General features: G+C 39.2%; 1 pseudogene; it reads right to left on the bottom strand.

Annotated features, from left to right (window-relative positions):
- The window catches only part of LOC143656335 (cytochrome c oxidase subunit 6A1, mitochondrial pseudogene), a 29,799-nt pseudogene extending 13,474 nt beyond the window's left edge, over positions 1 to 16,325 (bottom strand).
- Positions 16,326 to 18,679: the final 2,354 nt, after the last annotated feature.

Below are 18,679 nucleotides of genomic sequence, written 5' to 3'. Positions count from 1 at the left end.
ATTAAGCTGTCCACATAAGTTATATTAGGAAATGCACTAGTCAAAATATAAATTTTGTACCAAATAAACATTTTTTGTTTGTCTCACACATACATTAAAGTTTTAAAATATTAATTACCATCTATTTTCAACACCTTGCACTATTGACATTCCTTTGTTCTTCCTCACGCAGAAACATTTTTAAATTTGCAGATTTAGTCACTACCATTATACACTCTAGGCATTCCTAGATTATACCATCTCAGTCTTTATTATCTATCTTTCCTTCTGATTTCATTTGTGCCCCCAGGCCTCCTCCCTCTATCATTTTCACATTCAGCTTCATTCAGTGTTCTAACATTATTGTATTACAGTTAGGTAGTATTGTGCTATCCATTTCTGAATTTTTACAATCAATCCTGTTGCACAATACGTATCAGTGAGACCAAACAGTATTTGTCCATTTGTTTCTGGCTAATCTCACTCAGCATAATGTCCTTAAGGTCCACCCATGCTGTTACATACTTCATAACTTTATTCTCTCTTACAGCTGCATAATATTCCATCATATGTATGTACCACAGCTTGTTGAGCCATTCGTCTGTTGATAGACATTTGGGCTGTTTCCACCTCTTGGCATTTGTAAATAATGCTGCTGTAAACATTGGTGTGCAAATGTCCAGTTTGTGTTCTTGCCCTCATGTCCTCTGAGTAGATACCTAGCAATGGTATTGCCGGATCATATGGCAACTCTATACTTAGTTTCCTGAGGAACCGCCAAACTACCTTCCACAGTGGTTGTACAATTTGACATTTCCACCAACAATGGATTAAGTGTGTCTCTTTCTCCACACCCTCTCCAGCACTTGTCGTTTTCTGTTTTATTGATAATGGCCATTCTGGTGGGTGTGAGATGATATCTCATTGTGGTTTTGATTTGCATTTCCCTAATAGCCAGGGAAGTTGAGCATCTTTTCATGTGCCTTTTGGCCATCTGTATTTCCTCTTCTGAGAAGTGTCAGTTCATGTCTTTTGCCCATTTTTTTTAATTGGGTTGTCTGTCTTTTTTGTTGTTGAGTTGAACATTCTTTTTATACATTCTGGATACTGGACCTTTATCTTATATATCATTTCCAAAAATTGTCTCCCATTGTGTAGGCTGTCTTTTTGCTTTCTTGACAAAGATCTTCGATGCACAAAAGTGTTTAATTTTGAGGAGCTCCCATTTCTTTCTTTCTTTCTTTCTTCAATGCTTGTGCTTTGGGTGTAAGGTCTAGGAAACCACCTCCTGTTATAAGATTGATAAGATATTTCCCTGCATTTTCTTCTAAAAGTTTTATGGTCTTAGATCTGATGTTTACGTCTTTGATCCATTTTGAGTTAATTTTTGTATAGGGTGTGAGATATGGATCCTCTTTCATTCTTTTGCATGTGGATATCCAGTTCTCTAGGCACCATTTATTGAAGAGACTATTCTGTTCCAGGTGAGTTGGTTTGACTGCCTTATCCAAGATCAGTTGTCCATAGATGAGAGGGTGTATATCTGAATTCTCTATTCAATTCCATTGGTTCAGTATATCTATCTTTGTACCAGTACCATGCTGTTTTGACCACTGTAGCATCATAATACACCTTAAAGTCAGGTAGCATGAGACCTCCAACTTCATTTTTCTTTCTCAGGATATTTTTAGCTATTCGGGGCACACTACCCCTCCAGATAAATTTGCTTATTGGTTTTTCTATTTCTGAAAAGTAAGTTGTTGGGATTTTAATTGGTATTGCATTGAATCTGTAAATCAATTTAGGTAGACTTGACATCTTAAATATATTGTCTTCCAATCCATGAACATGGTATGCCCTTCCATTTATTTAGGTCTTCTGTGATTTCTTTTGACAATTTCTTGTAGTTTTCTTTGTCTTGGTCTTTTGCATCTTTAGTTAAATTTATTCCTAAATATTTTATTCTTTTGGTTGCAATTGTAAATAGAATTTTTTTTTCTTGATTTCCCCCTCAGATTGTTCATTACTAGTGTATAATAGGGTAGTGTATAGAAACACTACAGATTTTTGAGTGTTGATCTGGTAACCTGCCACTTTGCTGTACTCATTTATTAGCTCTAGTAGTTTTGCTGTGGATTTTTCAGGATTTTCGAGATATAGTATCATACCATCTGCAAACAGTGAGAGTTTTACTTCTTCCTTTCCAATTTTGATGCCTTGTATTTCTTTTGCTCATCTAATTGCTCTGGCTAGAACTTCCAACACCATGTTGAACAACAGTGGTGATAGTGGACATCCTTGTCTTGTTCCTTATGTTAGGGGGAAAGTTTTCAGTTTTTTCCCCGTTGAGGATCATGTTAGCTGTGGGTTTTTCATATATTCCCTTTATTATGTTGAGGAAGTTCCCTTCTATTCCTATCCTTTGAAGTGTTTTCAACAGGAGAGGATGTTGACTTTTGTCAAATGCCTTTTCTGCATCAATTGAGATGATTATATGTTTTTTCTGCTTTGATTTGTTGATATGGTGTATTACATTAATAAATTTTCTTATGTTGAACCATCCTTGCATACCTGGGATGAATCCTACTTGGTCATGGTGTATAATTTTTTTAATGTGCTGCTGGATTGGATTTGCAAGAATTTTGTTGAGGATTTTTGCATCTATATTCATTAGAGAGACTGGTCTGTAGTTTTCTTTTTTTGTAATATCTTTGTCTGGCTTTGGTATGAGGGTGATGTAGGCTTCGTAGAATGAGTTAGGTAGCTTTCCCTCCTCTTCAATTTTTTTGAAGAGTTTGAGTAAGATTGGTACTAATTCTTTCTGGAATGCTTGGTAGAATTCACATATAAAGCCATCTGGTCCTGGACTTTTCTTTTGGGGGAGCTTCTTAATGACAGATTCAATTTCTTTACTTGTGATTGGTTTGTTGAAGTCGTCTGTTTCTTCTAGAGTCAAAGTTGGTTGTTCATGCCTTTCTAGGAAGTTGTCCATTTCATCTACATTGTCTAGTTTATTAGCATAAAGTTGTTCATAGTATCCTTTCATTACTTCCTTTGTTTCTGTGGGTCAGTGGTTATGTCTCCTCTTCCATTTCTGATTTTATTTATTTGCATTCTCTCTCTTCTTCTTTTTTGTCAACCTTGGGTCCATCAATCTTATTGATTTTCTCATAGAACCAACTTCTGGTTTTGTTGATTTTCTTGATTGTTTTCATGTTCTCAATTTCATTTATTTCTGCTCTAATCTTCACTATTTCTTTCCTTTTGCTTGCTTTGGGGTTATTTGCTGATCTTTCTCTAGTTCTTCTAAGTGGACAGTTAATTCCTCAATGTTTGCTCTTTCTTCTTCTTCTTTTTTTTGATATAGGCATTTAGGGCAAATCATTTTTTTTAGCAGTGCCTTTGCTGCATCCCATAAATTTTGGTATGTTGTGTTTTCACCTTCATTTGCCTCGAGATATTTACTGATTTCTCTTGTAATTTCTTCCTTGACCCACTGGGTATTTAAGAATGTGTTTTCTCTAGGTTAGGTTTTGTTTAATAGATCAGAATCCTTGTGTATCCTTGAGAGTGACCCAGCATATGGTCTATCCTTGAGAGTGATCCATGAGCACTTGAGAAAAAGGTGTATCCTGCTGTTGTGGGGTGTAATGTTCTATAGATGTCTGTTAAATCTAGCTCATTTATTGTATTATTCAAATTCTCTGTTTCTTTATTGATCCTCTGTCTAGATGTTCTGTCCATTGATGAGGGTGTGGAATTGAAGTCTCCAACTATTATGGTAGATGTGTCTATTTCTCTTTTCAGTGTTTGCCTCATGTATTTTGGAGCATTCTGGCTCAGTGAATAAATATGATTATGTCTTCTTGTTGAATTGTTCCTTTTATTAATACATAGTGTCCTTCTTTGTTTCTTTTAACTGTTTTACATTTGAAGTCTAATTTGTTGGATATTAGTATAGCTACTCCTGCTCTTTTCTGATTGTTATTTGCATGGAATATCTTTTCCGAACCTCTCACTTTCAACCTATGTTTATCCTTGGGTCTAAGATGTGTTTCCTGTAGACAGCATATAGATGGGTCCTGTTTTTCAATCCATTCTGCCAGTCTGTATGTTTTGATTGGGGAGTTCAATCCATTAACATTTAGTGTTATTACTGTACGGGCAGGACTTTCTTCTACCATTTTGCCTTTTGAATTTTATATGTCATATCTAAGTTTTCTTCTTTTTACCTTTACTGATAGTCTTCATTTCTATACTCTTCTCCACACCTCTCTCTTCTGTCTTTTCTTATCTGTCTCTAGTGCTCTTTTTTAGTATTTCTTGCAGAGCTGGTTTCTTGGTCACAAATTCTCTCAGTGAATTTTTGTCTGCAAATGTTTTAATTTCCCCCTCATTTTTGAAGGACAGTTTTGGTGTATATAGAATTCTTGGTTGGCAGTTTTTCTCTTTTAGTATCTTAAATATATCATCCCACTGTCTTCTCACCTCCATGGTTTCTGTTGAGATATCTATGCATATTCTTATTGGGCTTCCCTTGTATGTGATGGATTGCTTTTCTCTTGCTGCTTTCAAGACTCTCTCTTTCTCTTTGACATCTGACATTCTGATTAGTAAGTGTCTTGGGGTATGTCTATTTGGATCTATTCTGTTTGGGGTACACTGCACTTCTTGGATCTGTAATTTTAAATCTTTCATAAGAGTTGGGAAATTTTCAGTGATAATTTCCTCCATTAGTTTTTCTCCTTCTTTTCCCTTCTCTTCTCCTTCTGGGACACCCACAACACATATATCCATGCACTTCATATTGTCATTCAATTCCCTGAGTCCCTGCTCATATTTTTCCATTCTTTTCCCTATATTTTCTTTTGCTTGTCAGATTTCAGATGTCCCATCCTCTAGTTCACTAATCCTATCTTCTGCCTCTTGAAATCTGACATCGTAGGTTTCCATTGTTTTTTTTACATCTCTTCTACTGTGCCTTTTATTCCTGTAAGTTCTGTCATTTGTTTTTTCAGACTTTCGATTTCTTCTTTTTGTTCATTTTTTGCTTTCTTTATATACTCCCTCAATTCATTGATTTGGTTTTTGATGAGGTTTTCTGTTCTAGTTTGCTAGCTGCTGGAATGCAATATACCAGAAACGGAATGGCTTTTAACAAGGGGAATTTAATGAGTTGCTAGTTTACAGTTCTAAGGCCGAGAATTAAAACAAGTCTATAGAAAAGTCCAATCAAAGGCATCCAGGGAAAGATACCTTGGTTCAAGAAGGCCGATGAAGTTCAGGGTTTCTCTCTCATCTGGAAAGGCACATGGCGAACGCAGTCAGGGCTTCTCTCTCGGCTGGAAGGGCACATGGCAGACACGGCGTCATCTGCTAGCTTACTCTCCTGGCTTCTGGTTTCATCAAGCTCCCCGGGAGGCATTTCCCTTCTTCATCTCCAAAGGTCGCTGGCTGGTGGACTCTCTGCTTCGTGGTGCTGCAGCATTCTCTGCTCTCTCCGAGTCTCTCTCCGTGTCCAAAATATTTCCTCTTTTATAGGACTCCAGTAAACCAATCAAGACCCACTCAAATGGGTGGAGACATGTCATCCCCTAATCCAGTTTAACAACCGTTCTTAACTAAATCACATCAACTAGGGAGATGATCTCATTACAGTTTCAAATATACAGTACTGAGTAGGGATTATTCTACCTTTAAGTAATGAGATTTATATTAAAACATGGCTTTCTTAGGGGGCATATATCCTTTCAAACCAGCACATTCCACCCTCTGGCCCCTAAAAAAGACATGTTTTTCCCATATACAAAATACATTAATTTCATAACAATATCAGATATCCTTAAACCTTTCAGTAGCAATACAAACAAAGTATCAAGTTAGAGACAGTATAGAATCTCATCAAATCAGTTACAGGCATGGTCTGTCCTAAGGCAAAATTCTCTCCATTTACTCTGGACCTTTGAAAACTCATAACAAGTTATTTGCTGCCAACATATAAAGGAGGAACATTCGTAGGATACATGTACACATTTCCATAGGGAGGAAGGAACACAGGGGTCACTGGACCCATACAGTTTCGAAAACCTGCAGGGCAAAGTCCATTAGATTTCAAAGTCTGAGACTCATTTATCCTCAGGGCTTTAGAAAGTGGCAGTCCCACCCTTTCCAAATGCCTACGCCTGCCTCTCTCTGAATGCAACCTTGGGGGATATTGGGGAGACCACCTTTTTCTCGGCTCCACCCTCTCCAAGCATTGGGGCCACACCTGGGCTCTCTGCCAGCTCCGGGGCACACGCTCAACCCCTCCATGTGGTGGCAGCCAGGCTCCCCCCAAACCCCAAGAAACGTGCTTCACCCTCTCCAAGGCCTGAGGTGGCATGACTCTTCCACTGCAATGAGGTGGGAGGCCCATTCTCTGCCTTTGGGGCAAACTCACCCTCTCCATGGGCTTGGGTGGGTCTGCTCTCCTTGCCCGAGGCTTCTTGACTTCAGACCTCAGTCTCCACGGTTTTGCCTCTGAAGTTATTTTTCCTCCAATGTGTCCCTTCTCTGAACCCCTCAGTCCAGACTGGCAGCGGCTCTGTTTATACAGGTCCCACAGCACTCTCGTTGGCTTTCTATGCAGTAGCCTTGGATCATGCCCATCAGACATAAGGAGTTTCCACAGATCTTTCCTGGATAACTCCATGTCCGATCCTGACTTTCTCTGAAATGGCTGGCTGGTTCCACATTTGGTTAAATCCACACTATACTCTGTAGTCTCCCTTTCTGTAGGCCCAGAATTTTCTGGGACCTCAATTTCTGGTTTCTTTTTACTCAAGAGTTCAGTTTTCAGCTTATCTCTTTCCTGTCGCATTTCACTATAAGCTGCAAGGAGAAACCAGACTGCACTTTTGACATTTAATTTGGAGATCTCTTCTGCTAAATATCCAAGTTCATGGCTTTTAAAATCTGCCTTCCAGCCAAAACTACCAGTCAATTTTGCCAGATTTTCTGTCATTTTAAAACAAGGATCGCCTTCCTTCCAGTCTACAATAACACAGACCTCATTTCTGTCTAAGGCCTCATCAGAGGTATCTTTAGAGTCCACATTTCTACCAACAGTCTCTCCAAAGCATTCTAGGCCTTCTCTATCAAGCTTCTCACAACTCTTCCAAAATCTTCCCTTTATCCATTTAAAAAGCCGTTCCAACATGTTTGGTATTTGCAAACTGTAGCAGCAGCACCCCACTCTCCGGTACCAAAATCTGTTCTAGTTTGCTAGCTGCTGGAATGCAATATACCAGAAACGGAATGGCTTTTAACAAGGGGAATTTAATGAGTTGCTAGTTTACAGTTCTAAGGCCGAGAATTAAAACAAGTCTATAGAAAAGTCCAATCAAAGGCATCCAGGGAAAGATACCTTGGTTCAAGAAGGCCGATGAAGTTCAGGGTTTCTCTCTCATCTGGAAAGGCACATGGCGAACGCAGTCAGGGCTTCTCTCTCGGCTGGAAGGGCACATGGCAGACACGGCGTCATCTGCTAGCTTACTCTCCTGGCTTCTGGTTTCATCAAGCTCCCCGGGAGGCATTTCCCTTCTTCATCTCCAAAGGTCGCTGGCTGGTGGACTCTCTGCTTCGTGGTGCTGCAGCATTCTCTGCTCTCTCCGAGTCTCTCTCCGTGTCCAAAATATTTCCTCTTTTATAGGACTCCAGTAAACCAATCAAGACCCACTCAAATGGGTGGAGACATGTCATCCCCTAATCCAGTTTAACAACCGTTCTTAACTAAATCACATCAACTAGGGAGATGATCTCATTACAGTTTCAAATATACAGTACTGAGTAGGGATTATTCTACCTTTAAGTAATAAGATTTATATTAAAACATGGCTTTCTTAGGGGGCATATATCCTTTCAAACCAGCACATTTTCCAAGGCTGTTTGAACATTCTGAATTAATTGTTTCAACTCCTGTATCTCATTTGAATTGTTGGTTTCTTTCTTTGACTGGGCCATTTCTTCAATTTTCCTAGTATGATTCATTATTTTTTGCTGGTGTCTAGGCACTCAATTACCTTAATTAGTTTATTCTGGAGATTGTTTTCATTTTTTTTCCCTGAGGATTTTCTTGCTGGATGGCTTTGTTGTCTATCTGTTCTTTGAAATTCAGTTCAGCTTATTCTAGTCCTCTAGGTTAGGTTTTGTTTAATAGATCAGAATTTTTCAGTTCTTGTTTTTTTGTTTCTTGCCCTGCCTGTATGGTGCCTTTCTCCCACCCCTTAGGAGGATCTCCTTAGGTATTATAGACCCCAGTCAGATTTTCCCAGACCAAACTGGTCTCCTCTCAGGAGGAAAGAGTCATCTGCATCAGTTTTCCCTGAGGGTGAGACCCAGCAGATTCAAAGACTTTTCTATGAAGTCTCTGGACTCTGCATTTTTCCTATCCTGCCCAGTATGGGGTGCTTTTCTGCCTGCAGGTCTCACCAGCATATGGTGATGCAGTACCTTTAACTTCAGCAGACTCTCCCTGCTGGGGGTGTGGTGGAGACAGAGGAGAGATTGTAGACTGGCTTTAATCACTTCACTTTTCCAGACCCTGGGGTCTGAATTCCTTGAGGGAGGGATTCCACCTGAGCTGGGCCCTGCCTCTCTCCTGGGAAAGGCACAGGCTCCAGACAAGCTCTCAAACAAGCTCAATTCTGCTTATGCCTTGGGCAATGGAGCCTAAGAAGCCTTGCAGCTGTATCCAAAGAGTAATCAAGCCACAGAAACACAGCCACAAAAGAGAAAAAGAAAAATCCTTTTCAGAGCAGGACCCCATTCCTTGGGTTTGCCAATCAACAGCTTAAGTTGGTACATTGCTCTGTGTATCTCCAGGCCTTATGTGCCCCCTCCTTTCCTGTAGGGCCAGACCTTTACAGATCCAAAAAAAAACCCCATTTTTTTTCTTTTTTATCTTTCTGTCAGCCCTGCCCCCTCTGCGCCGGGGAAAAAACCAGCAACCTCCACTTCTACTCGAGGTTTAGCTGAGCTGGGGGCCTATTTTTAGTAGTCAGAATTTGTGAATTAATTCCACAATTGGAGTTTTGTTGTGCTCAGCCCCTGCTGCTAGTAAACTCTTTCCTTTCCCCTCTGGGAAGCAGCCTGTGGGGGAGGGGCGCCGGCCACCATGGCTTGGGGAACTCACAGTTCAGGGCGGGGGGGGGCGGGGGGCGCTCACAGCCAGTCCAGCTTGTCCAGATTGGGGTACGCTGTGTGTTCAGTCACTGACGTGGCCCCAACAGTTTTTCTGTACTGTTCCTGGCTATTTAGTAGCTGCTCTAGAGGACGAACTAAATCCCACACCTTGCTAAGCCACCATCTTGCCAGCAAGACCACCAACATTTTTTAAAACTGTTTTTTAATTGTAAAATATAACATATATACAAGCAAAGAAAGAAAAAAGCAAAAATTTTCAAAGCGCACTTTAACAAGTAGTTATAGAACAATTCCCAGAGTTTATTATGGTTACCATCCCAACATCCAGATTTTTCCTTCTAGCTGCTCCAAAACACTGAAGGCTAGAAGGCATATTAATATAGTGATTCAGCAGCCATACTCACTTGTTAAATCCCATTTTCTGTTATACCTCCTCCTTCTCCTTTAATCCTTCTCCCAATTTATAGGGATCTTTGGGGAATGCCCAGTCTGACTTTTTTATATTGAGAACAGGTGTCCACATTAAAGGATAGAGGATGGATTAATTATCTTGGAGAGGCTGGTCCCTCTGAGTTTTAGGACTTATCTGACCTATGACCCCTCTGGGAATTTTATGTTCCAGGAAAGCAAACGTAGTGCATGAAACCTTTATAGCATCTCAGTTTGAGCCCTAGGTGTTCTTAAGAGCCAACAAGAGTGATGTTGATTGGCGTTTAGCAAACCATGGCAATTAGCGCTATCTAACTGAAGCTTGCGTAAGAGTAGCCTCCAGAATAGCCTTTTGACTCCATTTCATCTCTCTTGGCCACTGATGCCTTATTTTATTACACTTCTTTTCCCCCTTTTGGTCAGGAAGGCATTGTTGATCCCATTGTACCAGGGCCAGACTCATCCCAGGGAGTCATGCCCCACATTGTCAGGGAAATTTTTACCCCTGAATGACTGTACCATGTAGGAGGGAGGGCAATGATTTTCCTTGCAGAGTTGGGCTTAGAGAGAGAGACCACATCTGAGCAACAAAGAGGTTACCTGGAAGCAGCTCTTAGGCCTTGGATGGGTAGTCTTAGCTTCTCCCCTACAGAAATAAGTTTCATAAGGGCAAGCCTCAAAATCCAGGGCTTGGCCTATTTTCTTGGGAGTCCCCAGTTGTTGATTGGCTTCTCAGATCAGAGAGTTTAATAGCCATATATATATATATATGGCTATTATATATACATATATATATATATAGAGAGAGAAGAATATATATATATTCCTCTTTGGACCCTCAAGGAACTCTACCAATGCTTTTTAATTATTAGCCCACCATAGTCTGAGATGTAGCCTGTATTATATTAAGCTACACAGAATTACAAGGCCTCATTCCGTCTGGACACCAGGAATTTAGGTTGTTTAAATGAGGTATCCAGACAGTTGCTTTAGGTTATGTGTTACAGAAAATTTAGGTTTTAGGCATAATAAACCTCTCTGCCTTTGGTCTCAGACAGTAGCTAAAGGTCTAGAGTACATATACTATCATCTTTTATCCAACATTCTAATTTACCTTAGACCCAGCCAGATTGGCTTTGTTTTAAACTCTAATTGAGGCCCGATCTTTTTTTCAGTTACTGTAACTGTTAGTATATATAGGTATGCTAACTTTCAGGCTGCAGTACTCCATTTCTTGGTTTTAGGTGTTACAGAGACACTCAAAGTTCTAGGAAAATACCAGCTGATACACATATAGCTCAGTGTTTCAGAATCTAGAAATACATTTATAACTTCAGACTAAACGTTGGTGCTATAAGAGCTTACAATCTGGGCTCCAATTTTCTTATAAGTATTTTCTGAGAGAGATTTTTGCATATTTGTTCTTTTGTTTCTGACTTATTTTACACAGCACATTGTCCCAAGGTTTATTCAGTTCCTTGCATGCTTCTCAACGCCTACTTTTTGTTGCTTCATCATATTCCATCGTATAAATGAATCACCACTTGCCATTCTGCTTCTCAGTCACGGTACCATTTGGTTCTCACCATCTGCTGAGCATCATCGATAATGTCCAAAATAAACAAACCATGCCTTACAGTGTCGTCACTTGGTTGTACAATCAATAGCACTCTCAATTTTAGACAATTTTCATTGGTCCATAATGACAAAGAACCGGCAAATGGAGTGTCATCAACTATCAGATCAAAACTACCTCTTGTCACTTTTCACTCCCCTCTCCCCCCTCCCCCAGTTAGTTGCCCCTGGTATTGTTGTGGTACTATTGATATCTTCATGTTAACTATTAGCCATACCATGCATTTTTAGTCCCCCCCATATCTCTCTACTATTGACTCTTTGTCCACTATCAAACCATTGAAATAGTTCATGTGATAACTTATTTATAATTATAGATTTAATCAGTGGGGTATATGGCAGTATACATCCCCTTTGAATCATATTCATCTTCAGTATGGCAATGTTACTTATAATCCCACTAATTAGTTATCATCACTTCCATTGTTCTCTTGCATTTAGATTCAGCCTCTTTGGGTAGCTTTTCCCTGTCTCTGGCTTTTGTGCACCTCTAGGTCTGCTCTATTCTTCAGTGTATCCTCTGAAATTACATTTACTAGAGTCATAATAGCGAAATCATATGGCATGTGTCCTTTTGTGTCTTAGTTCACTCAGCATTATGTCCTCAAAGTTCATCTGTACTGTAATATGCTTCAGGACTTCCTTATGTCTTACTGTAATAGCAACACTTTTATACATGAGGAACTTCCTCAATGCCGAAGAGCTAAGACTTCCGCAAGACCTCTAAGGCTCACAGCAGGTGAGCTCACTACACTGTGCAGAGCCGCGGAGTAGCCTACGTGCAGGAGGCGCTAGGGGGCAGCACTTGCCTACCCAATACTCCCAGTCCTGGGGCGTCTCAGCAGTGATAGGAACCTGAAAAGGTCATCTGCTCCAGTGGCTCTCGATGCTGGCCTTACATCAGAATCACTCAGAGGCTTATGAAAAACAGATTCGACTACGTAATTTGTGGATCCCCGTGAAAAATGAAAATGGGGGCTCTGTTTAAAATGTAGGTAAAAAAAGTGCTGTTAAAGGCACTAATGTGTAAGCTTTTTAAAAATTTGATATTTGCTGTGGTTCTAAGTAAAGAAATTAAAATGATAGATACTCAGCATAAATTTTTTTGGTGCGTGTGTGTGTGTGTGTGTGTGTGTGTTCATGGTCCGGGAATCGAACCCGGCTCTCCCGCATGGAAGGCAGGCATTCTAACCACAGCATGAATTTTATTGTTCAACTTTATACTGTGAGATCCCAGTTTTAAATGCAAATATGTGGCATTTAACTTGAATGCAGAATCACCAACATTACACAGTTTTTATAGCTCATTCATGCATATTGATTTTGTTCTTATCAGATCAGTGGAAAAGCGTCACCAGACTACCTCAAAAATTTTTTTTTGCATGGGCAGGCACCGGGAATCGAACCTGGGTCTCTGGTATGGCAGGTGAGAATTCTGCCTGCTGAGCCACCACGGACTGCCCAACCTCAACTATTTTTATTTTACTTCTTGAAATGTTCACATATCTACCAACACTATGGAAACTGGTGACTTCCCTAACACATTTACCTTGTACTCATTTTGAATCCTGCTGAATTCCCACACACCATGGGACCACCAGAATTCTGTGTTTATGGGGCACTATGAATGTTATTTATGAGTGGGCAGCAAGGAGTGGCTGATATACATATTGTGTGTATCTCCCATACTCATGTACTACTCCATTGTCCCACCGGACTTCACTTGAAAACACAAGTTAAAAGAAAAAATTACATACAACACACAAAATTTATTCCATTTTAGGGGTCATGGGCAACTGGAAGCCCTCACCACCTAGCTGGGAAACTTGAGACTGGATCCTGCCCAAGCCACAGACCACAGCTCAGAGAAAGGGGTCCTCTGCAAAACCAGATCCTCATACTCTGAGAATTTTCAGTAAAGGCTTCCTTATGCTACCCTCAGGTGGACCTAAATACCATGGCAGGTAAGAGTGGTTTCTTTGGAATTAGACAGACTTGGCTTTGTGTCTTAGTTTTGCCACTTTCTTTGTGACCTTGGCTAAGTTTGTTTTTCCTATCTGTGTCTCAGTTTTCTTATCTGTAAAATGAAGATGGGAATTGCAAACTTTATAGAGTGCTTGAAGGATGAAATGGGATTTTGTAACTAAGAGTTTAGCATTGTGCCTGGCACAATCAGCAGCTATCATGGAAGAGAAGATATGACAAAGCACAAACTTAAGGATCACATTCATGAAGGCCTCCTGTGACCTCTCTGACTCCCTCCTACCCTGCTTCTCATGGTCCTCACCAGGTTTATTTGGGGTGGGCAACACAATTAGGAAATAGCAAGAAATTGAAAACATAACAATTGTATAAATTTAAAGTAAAACTGTCACTACTGGGAGGTGATATGATTATATGACTGAAAAACTCAAGATAATCAACAAAAGATTTTCTATTACAATTACCACTAATCCTATGAGAGAGAGAGTGGAAGGGAAAGATAAGGAGGGAGACAGTACAGTAAGGTAGAATTAAAAGCCTCTGTATATACAAAAGACAATCAGAAGATATATCAGAGGAGAAAATTCCCTTTACAATAGCAACACAAAAGAGTAAATACCTGAAACAAAATACACAAAGCCTTTTTGAGCAAAAATTTAAAGCATTTTCAAAGACATAAATGTAATCTTGAACAAATAGAAAGATATACTGTATTTTTAGGGATAGGAAGACTCAACAATTCTTCCTAAGTTAGTTTATAAATTAATATATTCCCAATAAATATACTAACAGATTTCTTTTGGGAGATGCAAATTATAAATAAATTTAATGACTTTAAATTTATAGTGGAAAATAAGCAAAAATAGCCAGAGTGCTCCAAAGTACATGAGGCAAACATTGACAACACTGAAGGGAGAACTAGACACCTCTATCATAATAGTTGGAGACTTCAATTCCCCTCTTTTATCAATGGATAGAATATATAGACAGAGGATCAGTAAGGAAACAGAGATTTTGAATAATATGCTAAATGAACTAGACTGAACAGACATTTATAGAACATTACACCCCACAACAGCAGTATACATATTTTTCTCAGGTGCTCATGGATCATTCTCAAGGATAAACCATACGCTGGGTCACAAAGCAAGTCTTGATAAATTTTAAAAAGGTTGAAATCATACAAAAAAAATTTCTCAGAGCATAATGGAATAAAGTTGGAAATCAATAACAGGCAGAGGGCCAGTAAATTCACAAATATATGAACGCTAAACAATACACTCTTAAACAACCAGTGAGTCAAGGAAGAAATTACAAGAGAAATCAGTAAATATGGTTCCTGAAAATGAAAACACAACATATCTAATCTATGGAATGAGGCAAAGGCAGTGCTGAGAGGGAAATTTATTGCCTAAAATGCCTATATATAAAAAAGAGAAAGAGCAAAAATCAAGGAATTAACTGTTTACCTGGAAGAACTAGAGAAAGAACTGCACACTAATTCCAGAGGAAACAAAAGGAAAGAAATAATGTAGATTAGAGCAGAAATAAGTGAAACTGAGAAAATGAAAACAATCAAGAAAATCAACAAAACTGAATGTTGGTTTTTTGAGAAAATTAATAAAATTAATGGGCCTTTAGCTAGGTTGACAAAAAGAAAGGAAAAGAAAATGAAAGAGAGAGAGGATACAAATAAATAAAATCAGAAATGGAAGAGGAGACATAACCACTGACCCAGCAGAAATAAAGGAAGTAATGAGAGGATACTATGAGCCACTATATGCTAATAAACTAGACAGTGTAGATGAAAAGGATAACTACCTAGAAAGTCATGAACAACCAACATTGACTCAAGAAGAAATAGACGATCTCAACAAACACAAGTAAAGCTTGACCAATCCTGCAATCAAATAGGTGTCCCTGTTTCCATTCTCATTCTGAGATTTGCTGGGGCATGCTAGAATTTGAGATAAAAAGTTGTACTTTATTATGGAAATTCATCAAGACAATCACCATTAAATAACACCAGGTGTTAGAGACCAGGAAATCTAATTTCATAGCTGACTCTCATTTCCAAATATTAACTCTGCCTTACAAGTTTCAGCTTAGATTTCAATATCCATATACCACAAAGACCAGTTACAATGAATTAAATTAAAGTCTCCAAGAGCCTGACACCTAGGATTAATTGACAATATATACAGGGCTTTGCTGGTGGGAATGTAAACTGAAACAACTCTTCTGGAGGGAAATTTGGATGTAAATATCAAAAGCTCAAAAAGATGCCAATGTTTCTGGAAAAAAAAAAAAGACAGGAGGAGGAGGTCTGGAGGAGGGTACAGAATTGAAGAGTATCAGTAAAGGTAATTTAAAGGATACAAAGAGAGAGGTGGAAATAATGTATAGATATGACAAATAAAAACTAAAGGATAAGATGGTAGATTCAAGAATGCTCTTACACTAGTAACTTTGAACTAAGAGTAGGGTGAGACTATAAAGGGGCAGAATGGGGGATTTTTTTGCAGGTGATATAACTCTCTAGTATCTTTACTGTGATGGTTACATGAATCTAAATACATGATAAAATTCATAGAGCTATACACCAAAAAGTCCATTTTAACTGAATGTGAATTTAAAATGTTAAAGCATAATACATCATGACCAAATAAGGTTATACCATGAATGCAAAGACAGTTTAACATTCTAAAATCAATCAGTATAATTTGCCATATAAATAAATTAAAAAGGAAAAGCTATATGTTCTTTCCAATAGAGGCAGAAAAAAAATTTGAGAAACTCATCATCCATTCTTTTTAAAAAATGTTTTTATTGAGAAATAGCCACACACATACAGTCTGACTATATTATAAAATCAATGGTTCACAATATCATTACATACTTGCATTCTTCAACGTGATCATTTTTGGAACATTTGCTTCACTACAAAATAATAAAAAATAAAAAGAAGGAAAAAGAACTCATACATCCCATACATCTTACCCCTCTCTTTCATTGACCCACAGTATTTCAATCTACCCAGCCTCTTTAACTCCCTCTATTATTTATTGATTTTTTACATGGGCAGGCACCAGGAACCGAATCCAGATTTCCGACATGGCGGACAAGAATGCTGCCTGCTGAGCCACCATGGCCTTATTATTTCGTTTTTATCCTTATTTTTTTTTCACTCATCTGTCCATACACTGGATAGAAAGAGCATCAGACACAAGGCTTTCACAATTACACAGTCACATTGTAAAAGCTATATAGTTAAACAGCCTTCTTCAAGAATCAAGGCTACTGGAACACAGGTCAACAGTTTCAGTTACTTCCCTCTAGTCACTCCAACACACCATAGACTGAAAAGGGATAGTTATATAATGGATAAGAACAACCTCCAGGATAAACTCTTGACTCTGTTTGAAATCTCTCAGCCACTGATACTTTATTTTGTCTTATTTCTTTCTTCCCCTTTTTGGTCAAGAAGGCTTTCTCATTCCCATGATGCCGGGTCCTGGCTCATCCCCAGGAATCAGCTCCCACATTGCTAGGAAGATTTACACTCCTGGGAGTTATGTCCCATGTAGGGTGGAAGGCAGTGAGTTCACCTGCTGAGCTGGCTTAGAGAGCTAGGCTACCTCTGAGCAACAAAAGAGGTTCTCTGAGGGCGACTCTTAGGCATGATTATATGTAGCCTTAGCTTCTCCTTTGCAGGAATAAGCTTCATGGGGCAAACCCCAAGATCGAGGGCTCAGCCTATTGAATTGGTTGTCCCCACTGCTTGCAGGAATATCAGGAATTCTCCAGATGGGGAAGTTGAATATTTCCTCCTTTCTCCCCAGTCCCACAAGGGGACTTTGCAAATACTTTCTAATTCTCTGTCCAAATTATTCTAGGGTATATCAGGGCATCACACTAACCTGTAAAAACCAACAAGACCTCACACCCTATTCAAGATTCCATGTAATTATGGTGTTCAAGTAAACTGACCATACAAGCTAAATTATGAGTGGGATGACAGTTGCCTACCCAAAAGAAGATTTCTGAAGGCAAGAAGTTAAGTCAGAGACAGGCACTGTTTTATTTCTTTCTCATGAGAAAGGGCACCCACCAGATAGTGGAAGCTAGTGAGTATGCTAGCTGTGCACAGTAATAAAGATTATATAGGCCTCCTGATGCAATTGCCCCCTCCCCCACCCCCGCTCACCCGTCCCCCATTGGCTGGGAGCTGTGGGCTTACAGTCTTGAGTGCAAATATTAACCAATTAGGAAGAGAGATGACCCTCCCTTAGGAAGGTCCAAGGTTACAGTTGCAGCCCCCTGTTGACATGGATTCGGGGAAATGGACCGGCCTAGAGGAACTGGGACTAAACAAGGAACCAGGATGTGGGAGGTTGAGTAAGCAGATCTGAGCCATTTTGTTTCCTGAGAAGAGGCCATTTTCCCTATTTCCCTCAAATTAGATAATGCGTTACTCAAAATATAAATTTTGCACCAAATAAACATCTCCATCGTTGGTCTTGCACAGAGGTTGAAGTTTGAAAATACGGGCCATATCAGCATTTTCCCAGTATTCTGAATCACCTTAATCCTATTCAGATCACCTTCATTCATATCTCTAGATGAAGTCTGATCACTTTTTCAACTTTTCAAACTGTTCACCATCCATTCTTGTTAAAAAAAAAAATTAAACTAAAAATAGAAAAGAACTTCCTAAACTTGGTAAATGGTGTTACCAGACAAAAGCTATGGATTCTTATGCCTGATGCACTCAATAACCAATTCCTGAGACAGTGGGGTTTCAAAGAGAGAAAGAGTTTATTACTACACATGGAGCAGGAGAACAGACTGCCTAACGGCCCAAAATCTGTCTCTCCGAGTTTAGGAGGTTCAAGGTTTTTAAGAATTTTAGCAAGGGGAGATGAGGTCATTTTGGATAGTTAAGTTCGAAGCAAAAATGGAGACGAGTGTAGAACATAAGTTGAAAGGAGGGGAGGCAGAGCTGTCAGTTCAGTACTAAAGGTGTAAACCAAAAGTAAGAAGTAGTTAATAGCTGACTGCATTAGCATTAGGACCTTTACTTGATAAGAGAATGAGCAGCTCTTACAATCACCAAGGCACAGGATAAGGGCTTTTTACACTCATTTCAGATATCAAGGCAGTTGGGCAATTCAGAGATCTCAGGTATTTCTGTCTACTCCAACATTCCAGAAAGCAAAAAGGAATTTTTATAATACAATTTATAATCAAAATCATCCCTTAAATCCTGATTTCTTGGTTACAATGGAATCTACAAAAGAAATCCAGGTAATAGCATATTTAATGGTGGAACTGAATGCTTTCTCCTTAAGATCAGAAACAAGACAAGGATGTCTGCTATCATCATTTGTATTCAACACTGTACTGGATGCACTATCCAGTGCAATAAGGCAAAACCCAGACAAAACAAAACAAAAACCCAAACCAAAGA

This window comes from Tamandua tetradactyla, chromosome 2, assembly GCF_023851605.1.
Source record: "Tamandua tetradactyla isolate mTamTet1 chromosome 2, mTamTet1.pri, whole genome shotgun sequence".
NCBI classification, from domain to species: domain Eukaryota; kingdom Metazoa; phylum Chordata; class Mammalia; order Pilosa; family Myrmecophagidae; genus Tamandua; species Tamandua tetradactyla.
Note: the sequence above shows the minus strand (reverse complement) of the source record. Positions and strands in the feature narration are given on the sequence as shown.